Source organism: Dendroctonus ponderosae, unplaced genomic scaffold, assembly GCF_020466585.1.
Source record: "Dendroctonus ponderosae isolate FM_Combo_2020 unplaced genomic scaffold, Dpon_F_20191213v2 Dpon_F_20191213_4, whole genome shotgun sequence".
Classification (NCBI taxonomy): Eukaryota; Metazoa; Arthropoda; class Insecta; order Coleoptera; family Curculionidae; genus Dendroctonus; species Dendroctonus ponderosae.
In genome coordinates this window covers 12,949,702-12,962,275 of record NW_026018611.1, presented here as the reverse complement: position 1 = coordinate 12,962,275, position 12,574 = coordinate 12,949,702, and the positions used below count along the sequence as shown (strand labels likewise).

The 12,574-nt window shown below is 31.9% G+C and overlaps 1 protein-coding gene across 7 annotated transcripts in view; it reads right to left on the bottom strand.

Moving 5' to 3' along the window:
• The window catches only part of LOC109537778 (unconventional myosin-XVIIIa), a 158,599-nt gene that overhangs the window by 48,484 nt on the left and 97,541 nt on the right, over positions 1–12,574 (bottom strand). For 2 of the 7 annotated variants that reach the window (XM_048665603.1, XM_019904661.2), the window contains exon 1: positions 787–1,029. The exons of 3 other annotated variants lie outside the window; for them this stretch is intronic. The gene's annotated coding sequence lies outside the window, so the exon portion shown is untranslated. Of the gene's footprint in view, positions 1–786; positions 1,030–12,574 lie in introns of those variants that run through there. 2 more of the 7 variants (XM_019904663.2, XM_019904662.2) reach the window with 1 other exon arrangement.

Sequence of the window (12,574 nt, the reverse complement as noted above, 5' to 3'; positions counted from 1 at the left end):
CAAAACGCCTAATAGGATAAAAAACTTGCATGAAACCGTATACTTTGGTTATTTGGAAACATATATTTGCACACAATATTACTTTAAAACTTAAGCAAAAGCTAAATTTTATTCTCATATTTTTAAACATTTATGTTAAAATAGCTGCAAAGTCTACTCTCTTGAACATGTTCACACCATTCAGCCGGACTTGAAAAAATAAACATTATATTAAATAAATGATGGTCATTTTGAATAGTAATTGAGGAAAATATATTGTTTTTATGCAGCGGAGGTTACGGTACAATTTAACTTACATTAGCTAGATACTAAATTTGAATTATTCTCAAAAAACTTTTCTAAAATGTTAGTTACTAAGAGCGACAAAAAAATCTTTTAACAGCAACAAAAAGTTACGGTTAGTTTATATAACAGCTTAACCGTGGTTAAAATCCTTTTAAGTTAAATTGAAATAATCAACCTCTTAAATAAATGAACAATTATTATTCATATACAAGAAATAAAAACCTCTCGTAAAACATTTGAAAAATTTACTGAAAATTACCGAAAATCCTATGGCTTTTATTATGACAAATTTCGAAGATCTGTCAGCATACAGTTGATATCAATTGTTGATTCTTAGAAATTAAAAAAAGTACCTGTACCTACTTAATTTCAAAATATTATTAAAATTAATTAAAAAAAATGTACAATATATCTTGAACAATAAAATGTCCTGTGGATGTACCAATAACTCATAGCAATAAACAACATTAGATTCGGTAACAGGCCAAAAAAATCACAAACCCCAATTGATCTCCTATAATATGACCAAAGTACCCAAATAATCAGCGTTACTATAATAATATGGGGAATAAGTCACAAAAAGTATATTCAAACTGTCGATAAACACCCCGCAAAATCAGGGTCAAAAGATGACCGAGACCGCTAACTATCGCGAAGCTCGCGAGCTTTGGGGGCCAAACGGACTGAACGGGGCACCAAAGTGAGCGTCTATGAAGAAGCAAGGACAAGAACTGACTGAAGCACGAACACGAAGCACGAAGTGGACCATGAAGACCGAGAAGCCGGTGCCTCCGCTGGAAGTGTGGTGCACCAGCAACTTTGCACTTGTTCTCAGCTGCAGGTCCTTTCAAGATGAGAAAGTTATGTTTTGAATTAAAGATCAACTGATATCATAAGTAAAGATATTGTAGTGTGCTCCCAAAAAGTAGCGCTCTTCCTTCTTCTAGCGCTATTATTAAAGGAAGTTGTAATTGAGTGGGAAAACATTGAAAAAGAGAAGCTTTTAAAATTAAGCAGATTTTGGAAATTGTTCGAATCATTTTTCTAATGTTGTTTCAAAGTTGCACTGTTTCTTGCATACATTTACAAATAATTAGTAAAAGTAGCAACGTGTTTCCATTATTGCTATTACGGCTATTAGTTATTGTGGTTTATTTAAACAAGTGGTTCCAGTTTTCAAATCCAATGCAAGTTAACGTAGCTATTAATGTTGCAAACTACAGTATGATCCAATCCAAAGCATACTACTACAAACTAAAATCTAACAATTAACACACTAAATTATAAATATAAGATTTTCAATTATTGTTGTTAAAACCCATAATCAAATATTTTCTGAGTGGGCGCTCAGTAAAATTTTGCTTGCATTAAATTTTCAAACCTGCTAGTTATTGCTCTTTGCTGAATTTCGCAATACTGGTTCATGCTAGCTGAGTTTCCCGCATAAATTTACAAATTGGTGTTTCTAATGAAAATTAATCAACAAATTGTTGAAATCATCTAAGGTCGTAATTTATTCAATACATTATCATCATCCGGAAGTATGATGGGGCACTGGAGGCATGGCGATTTCCATTTATCTTTTAAATTGCTTAATATTTCAAATGCACATTTGAATTCCCGTTGTTGCTGATGGAAAACGAAGAGCGGCATAACAAGTTAACTTACCGGATAAGTTTGGCTTGCTAATAAAAAGTGCGCTTTAAATACATCTGAAGTAAACATATGTGGGAATCCAAACAATTTTTAATGCAATATACGGGAGTGCCAAGTTAAATTACAATGACACTTTAATCTGGACCTAACAGGGTCCGGATTTATTTATATTTATTTTCACTAGCAAGCACTAGCCATTTGAAAACCACTCGTTTTATTATTACCAAGTTGTGTGTGTTGTTACCAAAGTGTTATTGATATTGCTCTCAGATGCATCAATAAAATTTAAGAATTTTGGCTTCTATAAGTAGGATATGGAAAAGATGATTTCGTAATAGGGTTTTCAGCAGCTTAATACCTAAATTAAATTAGATTAAGCAATTTGAAATATCAAATACCTTTAGTAACAGATCACAGATGCCTATGAAAAAAGATCCAAAATTAAACTAGTAACGTCTGATCATTGAGGTATGATTTGTTTGATATTTTATTTTAAAACTGTTTTTACTTTAAAAACTGAGACAACGCAAAAAATAATCATCTTCATTCGTGCTTAAGGAGCAATTTCGGTAATATGTCCCTTCTCGATATTTGAATACTGAATAAAATAAGACTGGCCAATTTTATTGGAACTTTTGCTATAAAAAAAGCAAATTTTGGAAAAATGTAAAGTAACACAAAATATTGAAAACAATGCTAGCCTAGAAAAGTGCCACTTTGTCGCTCGATTGACTTTTTGACTAACCAACCACACCTATTCGTTTTCTTTTCCAGAAGTAAACTGTGAAAACGTTTGAAATCAGAACGCCGCCTAATATCCATTTGATTCTGATCTAAAGCTTGTTCAAAGTTTTACCAATATTAACGTTCCAACTTCCAACATTCTGTATAAGGAGTTTTCACAAATTTTCCCAATTTGTACGATTGACATCAATTTTAAGGTAGATAACACATAAATAATACATATCTGAAAATCAAAAGATTTTTTTTTATTGGGTGTAAGCAATACAACCCTCCATCCTAAACAAAAATAATGAGCCATGACAGTAAATAAAAAGTAAATCCTCGATTTTTACTTCAAATAACTTTTATATAATTAATGTATAATACTTTAGCGCTCCTTATTAACGTTTAATAAAAAATTGACACATTTTTCTATACTGTTGAAGTAGACACAACATTTCCAATAGAACGATGCAAGAAGATTTCCTTCTATATTTTTAGGTTTTAGTTTCCTGTCAGTTTGATAGGAGTAATTAGTCTTCAACTTAAATTGCTAATGAACGGAGGTAAGAAAACTTGAAAAAGAACACTTAAATATATGTTTGCATTAAAATATTCCGCAACAAAAAATGTCAAACACGTTATGCAGCAATCCAAATAACCCACTAATAATAATTTATATATGCCAGATTGCTGAACAACTTCCCAATAGATAAACTTGTATCAAGAAATCTGAAATTTAACAAGTTCCATCTCACAACATCCGGCAGCAGGTGTAGCCAGTCGAGACATTTTTTTACCTCAAATTATTAAAGGTTTTGTCGTGATGGGTTCCTCTGCTTTACCCGCAAATTGCTTTAAGGTTAACGATCTCGAAAGTCGTATTTCAAGTTCGGGTTAGACTTTCAAAAAATCATTTGCAAAGATGCCTGGCATTTATATTTTTAAAACCGTTTTATGGCTTAGGCGTTGATGGTAAAGGGAGTAACCTTGTAAAAGCTGCATACTTACGTTATTCCTAAAAGAATCTACACACTTGCTTGTTTTTTAATATCGTCCTTTAGAAAGAAGAATAAAATAATCTAATAAAACAAAATATTAAAGTTCAAAATATAAAAAATGTAGCAAATATGAACTTTTTGCCCTTTTTCCACATACAAACATCAAAATGGACTTGGTATTCAATCTCAATGTAAATGAACGCACTTGTAAAGGAAGAAGTACAATCGAACGGAAATTTATTGTTAGGCGGCATAGCGATCACATCAACTTTTATTCGAACTGCTTCGGCTCACCATATGTTGGTACAAGTTACTTCGTATGGTTCTCGCTTATTTTAATACACCTTGGACGAATCGATTTGCGAAAGAAACGGCAGGCATATAAATGGCACCACTTTTTTCGAATCAAAATTGCACTATTATTTTCTAGACTACAAGGTATGCCTAGCTGTTATGGAAAACCAGATACAAACACATTTCAACATAATTCACATTTTCCCGCATAAATCAGAAAGTTTAAAATTTGATTTTAACATGTACATATGTATATGCATGCACTATCGGGATAATGGATATGTGACTGGCCCAAGTGAAAACGAAGACAAATTTAGAACAATTTTACTTCGCCTAGAAATCCATTTCACGGATCATCATCTCTTGGAAAGTATATTCGAACAATCTGTGTAAAATAAAGCGTATCGCATTACTTTCCTCTAGTACCCATAAAGCAGATAATTTGACGGTAAATAAATAGTCAAACAATTGTACAGCCTATTTACGTAAATGTTGCGTTTAGAAGATTCGGATATTTTGATTTCAGTTTCTTTTACTACATCACGTATATAGGTACAGAACCAACCTGAAGTAACTTTGAGTTCTAACATGACCTAACAGTTTCACTCTTTCAACTGAAGTAAGAGAAATACACAATTCCTAGAATCAGGAAAACAAATCAATTGATTTTCGTACAGGTAGAAACTCGGACATTAGAAGATTATTAATGATAACATCGATTTACAATATTTCCCTTTAAAATACACTTTCTCAGGCTTTTACAAGGCAATACATTAAAGGCCGGGAAGAAAAATCTTAAATCACGGACACACAGTACTGACGTTTATTATAATTGAATACTTCCAATAGCACTCTTGCATACAACAATCGAGCGCGTGAAATGGAAAATTAAAGTAATTAATTATAAGAGAAACCAACAATTATCCGTTTTTCAGTTCGATCGCTATTGATTTATAACTGAACTTCGGTTTTAATTATAAATTTATTAAACATCAACGACTGATTATCTGTAGTTTCTGTATTCTAATACACAATATATGACCTATACCATTATGTGATCCTAACCCACAAATTTAGAAAGTACAATTACTAATAGAAAAATTGGGTTTGATAAATCTAAAGTTGAATGGATGAAAACTAAATGGATTCGTTTAGGAAAAAAATAAGCCTTTTCTTATTGCTTATAAGTACTCAAACAACGAATTAGTTCCATTCAATGAAGCAAATGTAAAGAAAAGAAATTCAGTTTTCATGCAATCCTGAGTGATTTGTTATATCCAAAATCGCAAAATTGATGTGAAAAAAAGATGACCTAATGGTAGTAATCCAGATTACACCCCCCATTTACCATAATTTTTATGCAAACCTGAAGATGTGAAGATGTGCAGATGTTTCTGAAGACTTTATTGCCGTTTCTAGTAATGTAAAAGAAATGCCCAAATAAAAAATATATTACTCCATCAAACTATACCTAATCAAGAATTTTATGCTTAATACCAATTGATCAAAGTGATCCAAACCATATATTCCCTCTTAAATGAAAAACATTTTTAATATTTTAAATAACAATTAATAAAACAATTCGAAATTGTATCCGTTGAAAAATATTTCAATATACTGTTATGTTAAAAATGTTATTAGAGTATCAAATTATCCAAAACTTCAAAGGCCACTTTGCACTTGACATCTCATAGCTTAATATTATCAGCAACTATTAAATAGAAAAAAACTAGTTTAAACTGATTTTAACAATTGAAAATACATATTTATTTTTCAATTAAAAAATATTTCTTAATTTTTCTAAGTATACAATCTAAAAAGTTAAATAAAAAATTTCATTTGAGAAAGCACTGTTAGATCGTGCTCGCCTGAACCGCGGGGCCACGTTTCATTGGAAGTTTTTCAAATTGATATCATGTACAAGTTACGGTTCCATGTATTATGACCTATTAAGCCGACAAGATTAATTTACATTTTAGAATATCCGATTGTAGATCAGAAGTTGAAGATTATCTGTTTCATTATGTTGTCAAATGAAACTAGTTGATGCGTTTGCTCCCGGTCAATGACATTGTTATTGTATGATAAACAAGCAGATTTTCCTAATTTGATGAAGTTCTGTTAGTAAACCGACCAAGCAGTTAATCCCAATGTGGCAACTTCTATGCGATAGTTTTTAGAAGTTCCGAGGTGTTTTGAAATGACCATAACAGGGAGATTTCCAATCATTTCCGTACCTCTAAGTTTCACACATTTCGGCCAAGATTGCCATTTCAATTTTGTCAAATTTTTTATTCAATATGGGTAGCACATTGAATATAGTTTTTTTGTAACCGAAAAACGGGATAGTTATATTCATTTTTCAAAAACAACAATTTAAAGAATTCAGTATACAACGAAAAATTGCACATTTAATATCTTAAAAAGTATACACATTTAATATCTTAAAAGATTTTAAACATTAACAGTTCCCCGTAATAGCACCGTTAAATGCTAATTGATTGGTAGTGATAAATTCGAAAAATAATAAAATGCAATATGTTTCTCGAGCTATACAATTTACGGCGAATCACATTAAAACACCGAATTAGATACCCAATCAGAATTTAGCAAAACTATATGGCTTTGTTCAGTTAGCCAGTCAGTGAAGTAACACCAAACATTTCCTTGCTTAAATAAACGTTAATTTAATTATTACGTGCAATAATTATGTATAATTTTTAAAGTATTCCTCACGAACAGGGACTTTAATATGCGTAAAGCGAATTTACGCCGAGCAGTATGTATAATTGCAATTAACACGATACTTAAAGAATACCTACATATAAATTAAAAGCCAACATTAATTCTGCTAAATACTGATGACTGGGCATAATACTACTAACGCGTGTGATTTATAATTATAATTACATAAATAAAAGTGTATATTCACACAGTCCTTAAACTGATCCTAATGGTCGCCTTCCACTTATATTCTTCGATTTTAATTATTAAATAGTAGCTAATTTTCTTCGACCTTTTTAATATACATATTTAACGCAAATTTATGTTTAATTATTTTTTTAACATAATCAACCAAATCAGACATTTCTCTTATACGTCTTGATTGTCGTTGTTTTCTTGTCTGTTTGCTTTTATTCTTGCAATACACCACGCTATTTATGAGAGACCGTTCAACAAAATGGTAATCATAAATGTACAGTTATTTGTCGCTAAAGAAGAAATAATTAAATAATCAAGTATTAAACCTGGCGGCAAAGATTCATTCACTTATTATGCCAGGCCCTTCCTTAAGAATAGCAAATATTTCAAAGTCAATAACCCCAGCTAAAGGCACACTTTACAATAGATGTATTTTGTATCTTACATAAGTATCTTAATGGCCCATGTTTTCTTACAGATATTACTTTAATAACTAACACGCAAAGGTAACAATAATCTTTCAGATTTACATGCAACCATAATAGAGCTCCGCCCATGCAAATATTTGTTTATTAATTCCTCGGTAGGTATGCATAATTCATGTTAGGTTTGGCAAAAGTTTAGTGACTGAAAATTTTCTTATTTGAATCAAATCTTACCGTTGGCTGTGAAATTTTATTATTTAAACGGTTTTAAAGCGGTTAAACTTTTAATGATGCAAAACAAATTAATATTTTATTATTGCGAATTGTGACACTATAATTAAATGTGAAAGTATATTTTCTTTTCTATGAGTCATTGGGCGTCTTCTATCACACCCCAGCTCCTTTCTTGCTGGAAAGAGCACTTTATGTTTTATAATTAATTCGCATTTACTCCTAAATTCCACAGATTTAGATGCAGTAAAAGTCATCCCCTTTTCTTACATTTAACCATTAGGGGAGGATCGTAGTCGAATTATGCACTGTAATTAACTGCTGACGGATTATTGAATTGAATTCCGGTTTTTTGTGGGTCCATGACAAACCATATATTTGAACACAATAGTTTCCAAAACGTGTAAACGTGTGTTTTTCTTGGCGCTAATAAAGCTGGTAGACAATCAACCTTGTTAAGACTCTCTAAGAGACGAAGTTCTGGTACAACTTACTTGAATTTTATTTAAAAATTTTGTTTGGATTGTGGCGCGTGATTGACTTAATACCGAGGAACCAAAATCACTTTGCCATCATGTGATTTCGCGGATTAAAAATAAACTTTAACAAATGCAGACCGACATTCGAGTTTAGATTTTCTGAACAAAGAACCTTTTTGCACCTCTGTCATGTCTCGTAACAATATTAAGACATTGATTATAGCAAATCGGTTATTCCGCCACATTTATTTTTTCATGGTTTTCCATGTATTAGCGTAACCTGACAAATTCCCGATAGTCGAACTCATGGTTGATATGATGCAAAATACTCTCAATATTGACCAAGCGAACTAGTAAAAACTGGGGCCCTACACTCATATGAATATATTTTTGGTAATAGTACTGAAGGTATAGCAAAAGTTCAACTGAAATGTTGTTTGCTTCTAGTTGAATTTTAAATGTATCAAGTTGCACTTCCTGTCTTTCATCTGGATGTTCCTGTGATTATGTTAATCATGTGAGTTTGTAATCAGATGGAGTTGAAATCCACAATGAATTACCCTGCCAGCAAAACTATTCTCAACCTGATTGGAGATTAACGAAAATTAATTAAACTGCCGTAAGTATGGACGTCACGTATTCGAGCAATGTTTTTGCATTTTACATGCATGTAACGGTTTATACAATATTATTATGGAGTATATTAAATTGCGTGCACACCACACAAATGGACATTCAGTTGAGTGTAATTAGTTTTATTAAATTATTGTTGATATTTCCACTATAATTATATTATTATAGATAAATTATTCTTATTGTATTATGCTGAATATGTATTTCGATAGTAATAACTTCGACCATCACATAATGCTATTACCTTAGATTCAGAAAAAGGACGAGCTGAGACCTTTTTGGAATAATTAAGTAACATTTCTGCTGTTGTTAACCGGTGCAGTTTCAGTGAAAGATTATGACAATATCTGGAAATTATATTTACAATTAATTTCCATTAATTCAAAAACCTTAAAATATATACTTAGTAAAGAATTCTTACATATTTATCACAAACGCTTTTTTGAATTTCAACAAAACCCACTACAACGCACGCTCCAGCAAGAAGATGTCGAATATGGATTATTCCTTTTCCAACAACATAAACATCATCACCGTGAATGCATTACGGTAAATAATCAATGGATGTTGATATGGTTGTAATATTACTTTTAGGCATCGAAAATTCCTTTCTACTTTTGTGGATTTCACAAAAAGCAACAAAATTCTGAATATAATGCTGTTGGCATGTGCATATGCCATGTTTGATGGAAGTCTTCACTAACTGTTTAAAAACTGTCGGTCTGTATAAAGAAAAAATGTGTTATAACTTATATTGTAAGTCCTGTGTTAGAACGGTGCTAGCTTCTGGTATCGAAACTCGAGCTGACACATATAAGTCAAAGAGCATCCTAAGAACAGTTGAGATGAAAACTCTAAGAATTATCGCAGGGAAGACACTTAGAGACAGGGTGAGAAACAGCGACATAAGAGCGGTATGCAAGGTGGAGGATATAGTCAGATAGAGGAGGAAAAAAAGGAGGTATTGGTGTGAATATATAAATAGAATGTCCCAAGTGCATACAGCAATACATCGCTAAACACGGAAAGGTAATAACTGGAATTCTGTCTCACCAGAGAATTAACCGAATTGAGGCTTTGCAATTAACATACCTTAAGGTATTGTCGAAGAAAAGAAGAAAGCAAAGGATGTAACGATGGCATTAAAGACATATGATGGTGATATGTTTCCCACCGAATTTTTTGATAGAACATTTATGCATGCGTACGTTTTCCAAATAAAATATGTGCGCTATTTGGCTTGTAATGGTTAACTATACTGATGCTCTTCCGATCAGTCACTTGAATCAGATTAAACTAGACACATTGTTTTCATTGAGTTATCTTCAAACAAAATACTCATCACCTGTTACTACCTATCAGTAGAAACTCAATAAAAGGAATCATAAAGGAAAATAACCGACTTTCTAATAAACCACATAAAGAATTCAAGGTCATATATAGGGTGATTCAAAATTGGCGTCATTCCAAGGGGCTCACTTATAGAGTACGATAAAAATATTGAAACATTTTATTTTTTAATGACAAGCATGATTTTAAAATTGTTCAATGAATTGCTTCAAATTACGAAACGAAAACGATTTTTTATAATAAAAAAGTTGTTGATGAAAAGACAAAGCGGCAATAATGTTTTTTGTCATGAACAGATAGTTACAGGTTAATCGCCTTTGTCAATAATAACAATAATTTGTTAAACTGTGACTTACTTTGAAGCTCCGTTCGTTCGAATTTGCGATTATGCGATTTGTTCTCGGAATGACCCAGTAACATAGCAGAAGCTGTAAGAACTCACGCCAACAAAGGGCGAGATACACTGGAGATTGGCTGCAGGAAGATAGCGGACGACAATAGATGTTCGGGTTCCAGACACAGAAGAACAAGTATTGGACATAGTTGCAGCAGATTCTTCCAGAGGTACTCAGAGCACAACAACTGACACCTTCCCAGGCATCAGATAAATACCCAGTAAGGGCTACATTCCTACCACGTATGTAAAATACACACTGCACAAGGACACATTAAACCAATGGTTTACTGAACACCGGTACAAATTGAGCAGGAGTTAATTAACCGAATACGAGAAGCTGCTCGATATGAGTGGATATTAAGGATATTACACAGGCACTAACTCGTTCAGAGTTAAAGTATGTTTATTTGTAAACATCAATTCGAGGTTATGAGGACAATAATTTACATTTCGAAAAAGTACGTTCCACATTCAACGAATCCTGTTGAATTTACCGTTGATCGTAGTCTTTTTTATTGTCACTTTCTGTAGAATTCCATGGTTTACCGGAGTTTTTAATAATTACGAAGCAACAGGTATTTACGTAATGTTAATTAGGCAGATTACCTTGAAAAATATTGTTGCCGTCTTTCTGATATAGGTTTCTGCAAATTGCTCAGTTTTTAATAACAATTTTTTTTCTATTTTTTCTGTACTCCTAAAACACCGCCAGGCAACACCTCCAGAGGAATGATGCCAACACCCCGTATAAAATATATCTTCTAAAAAAGATTTATTTTACAAGATCATGTACAGAATTGCAATAACATCAGTGAGCTTCCCAGGAAATAGAAAAATTCAGTTTGCATAAGATGTGATTTTGCTCATTCATGAGCTAGCTGATATTGACTTCGACCAGCGTATTTGCATATTTAAAATCAGTACACTTTTTTAGCTCGTAATTTCGGAGCATCTGCATTAGTATCGCCACTAAATAAGCGTTAACGGTCGTGTTGGTGCACGTCCATGTCCCGTACATTCAAACAAACATGATCCTAAACGTCCATTAAAACATATATGCAGTTAAAGTCCTTATGAATGGCATCTGGACATGTCCGAAAGGCATCTTTTCATGTATGCATATACAGTTTAATATTAGATTGTTGCTTTACTGCTGTCGAGTTTCACTGAGGTGAAAACATTTAATGAACAAAATTGATGTGTAATTCATTTGTAAATACTTCTGAAATAACGGTAAATTTTTATTACCTATTGGTTAATTATTCTCTTTCTAATTTAGATCGCCAGTTATGCAAATGTATTCATAGAGTGTTTATTAAGTTGAATATATCAGATTTGATCAGTAGTTAAATTGGGATGTATAAACAAATTACAGAATCTAAGAACAGCTTAATGATGCCGTTTCATGACTGCTAATGATAAAATGCGTATTTATTAAAAATATATGATTTTTTATTGTTCTACTTAGTTTCATGATTAATCTTTGCGTATTAGGTAAATGAATTAATTAATAAACATTTTTCTAATCTACTACTTTTCAAATATGTGATAATTTATAATTGGACGGTAAAGCTGTGTAATTTATGTCATAAATTAACTAGTTCCAAGAAGTTTACAGCACAAAAACAATTGAACTCGTTGCACCAGATTTTTTAAGAAACGAATTATGATAAAAGTTGTTCTAAATGTAATGATGAAACACGATCAAAATGAAATTAAAACTACAAAATCTTTGTTAGTAAACTTGTGCGAATTGTTTGGTGTGTGAATGTATTTTGTGATGAATCACCATCCAAAAAAATCCACAGCTGAACAGCTACGACTGAATCCAACTAAACTAGACAAAATAATTAACTTTATTTCATCATTTCAAGATTTTTTACTTCGATTCTATCACTACAAAGTATCGATAATAAATTGTATGTATAAGAAGGCGCTTATTATTCATGGTGCTATTATGGTAACAATTTGAATTCGGTTCGTTCAATTACTCAGCAGAATCTTTATAATGGTTTTCTTTCTGGAAAAGATCCTACTATACAATAAAGTAACCGAAGTAAAAGAAGTTTAATTTTTAAACAACGGCATAACATTTTTATATAAGTAATGCATCCCAAGAAAATAGATACTACAAATAAAAGTTAACTTTAATTGTTTTAGAAGCAAGTGCAAATAATA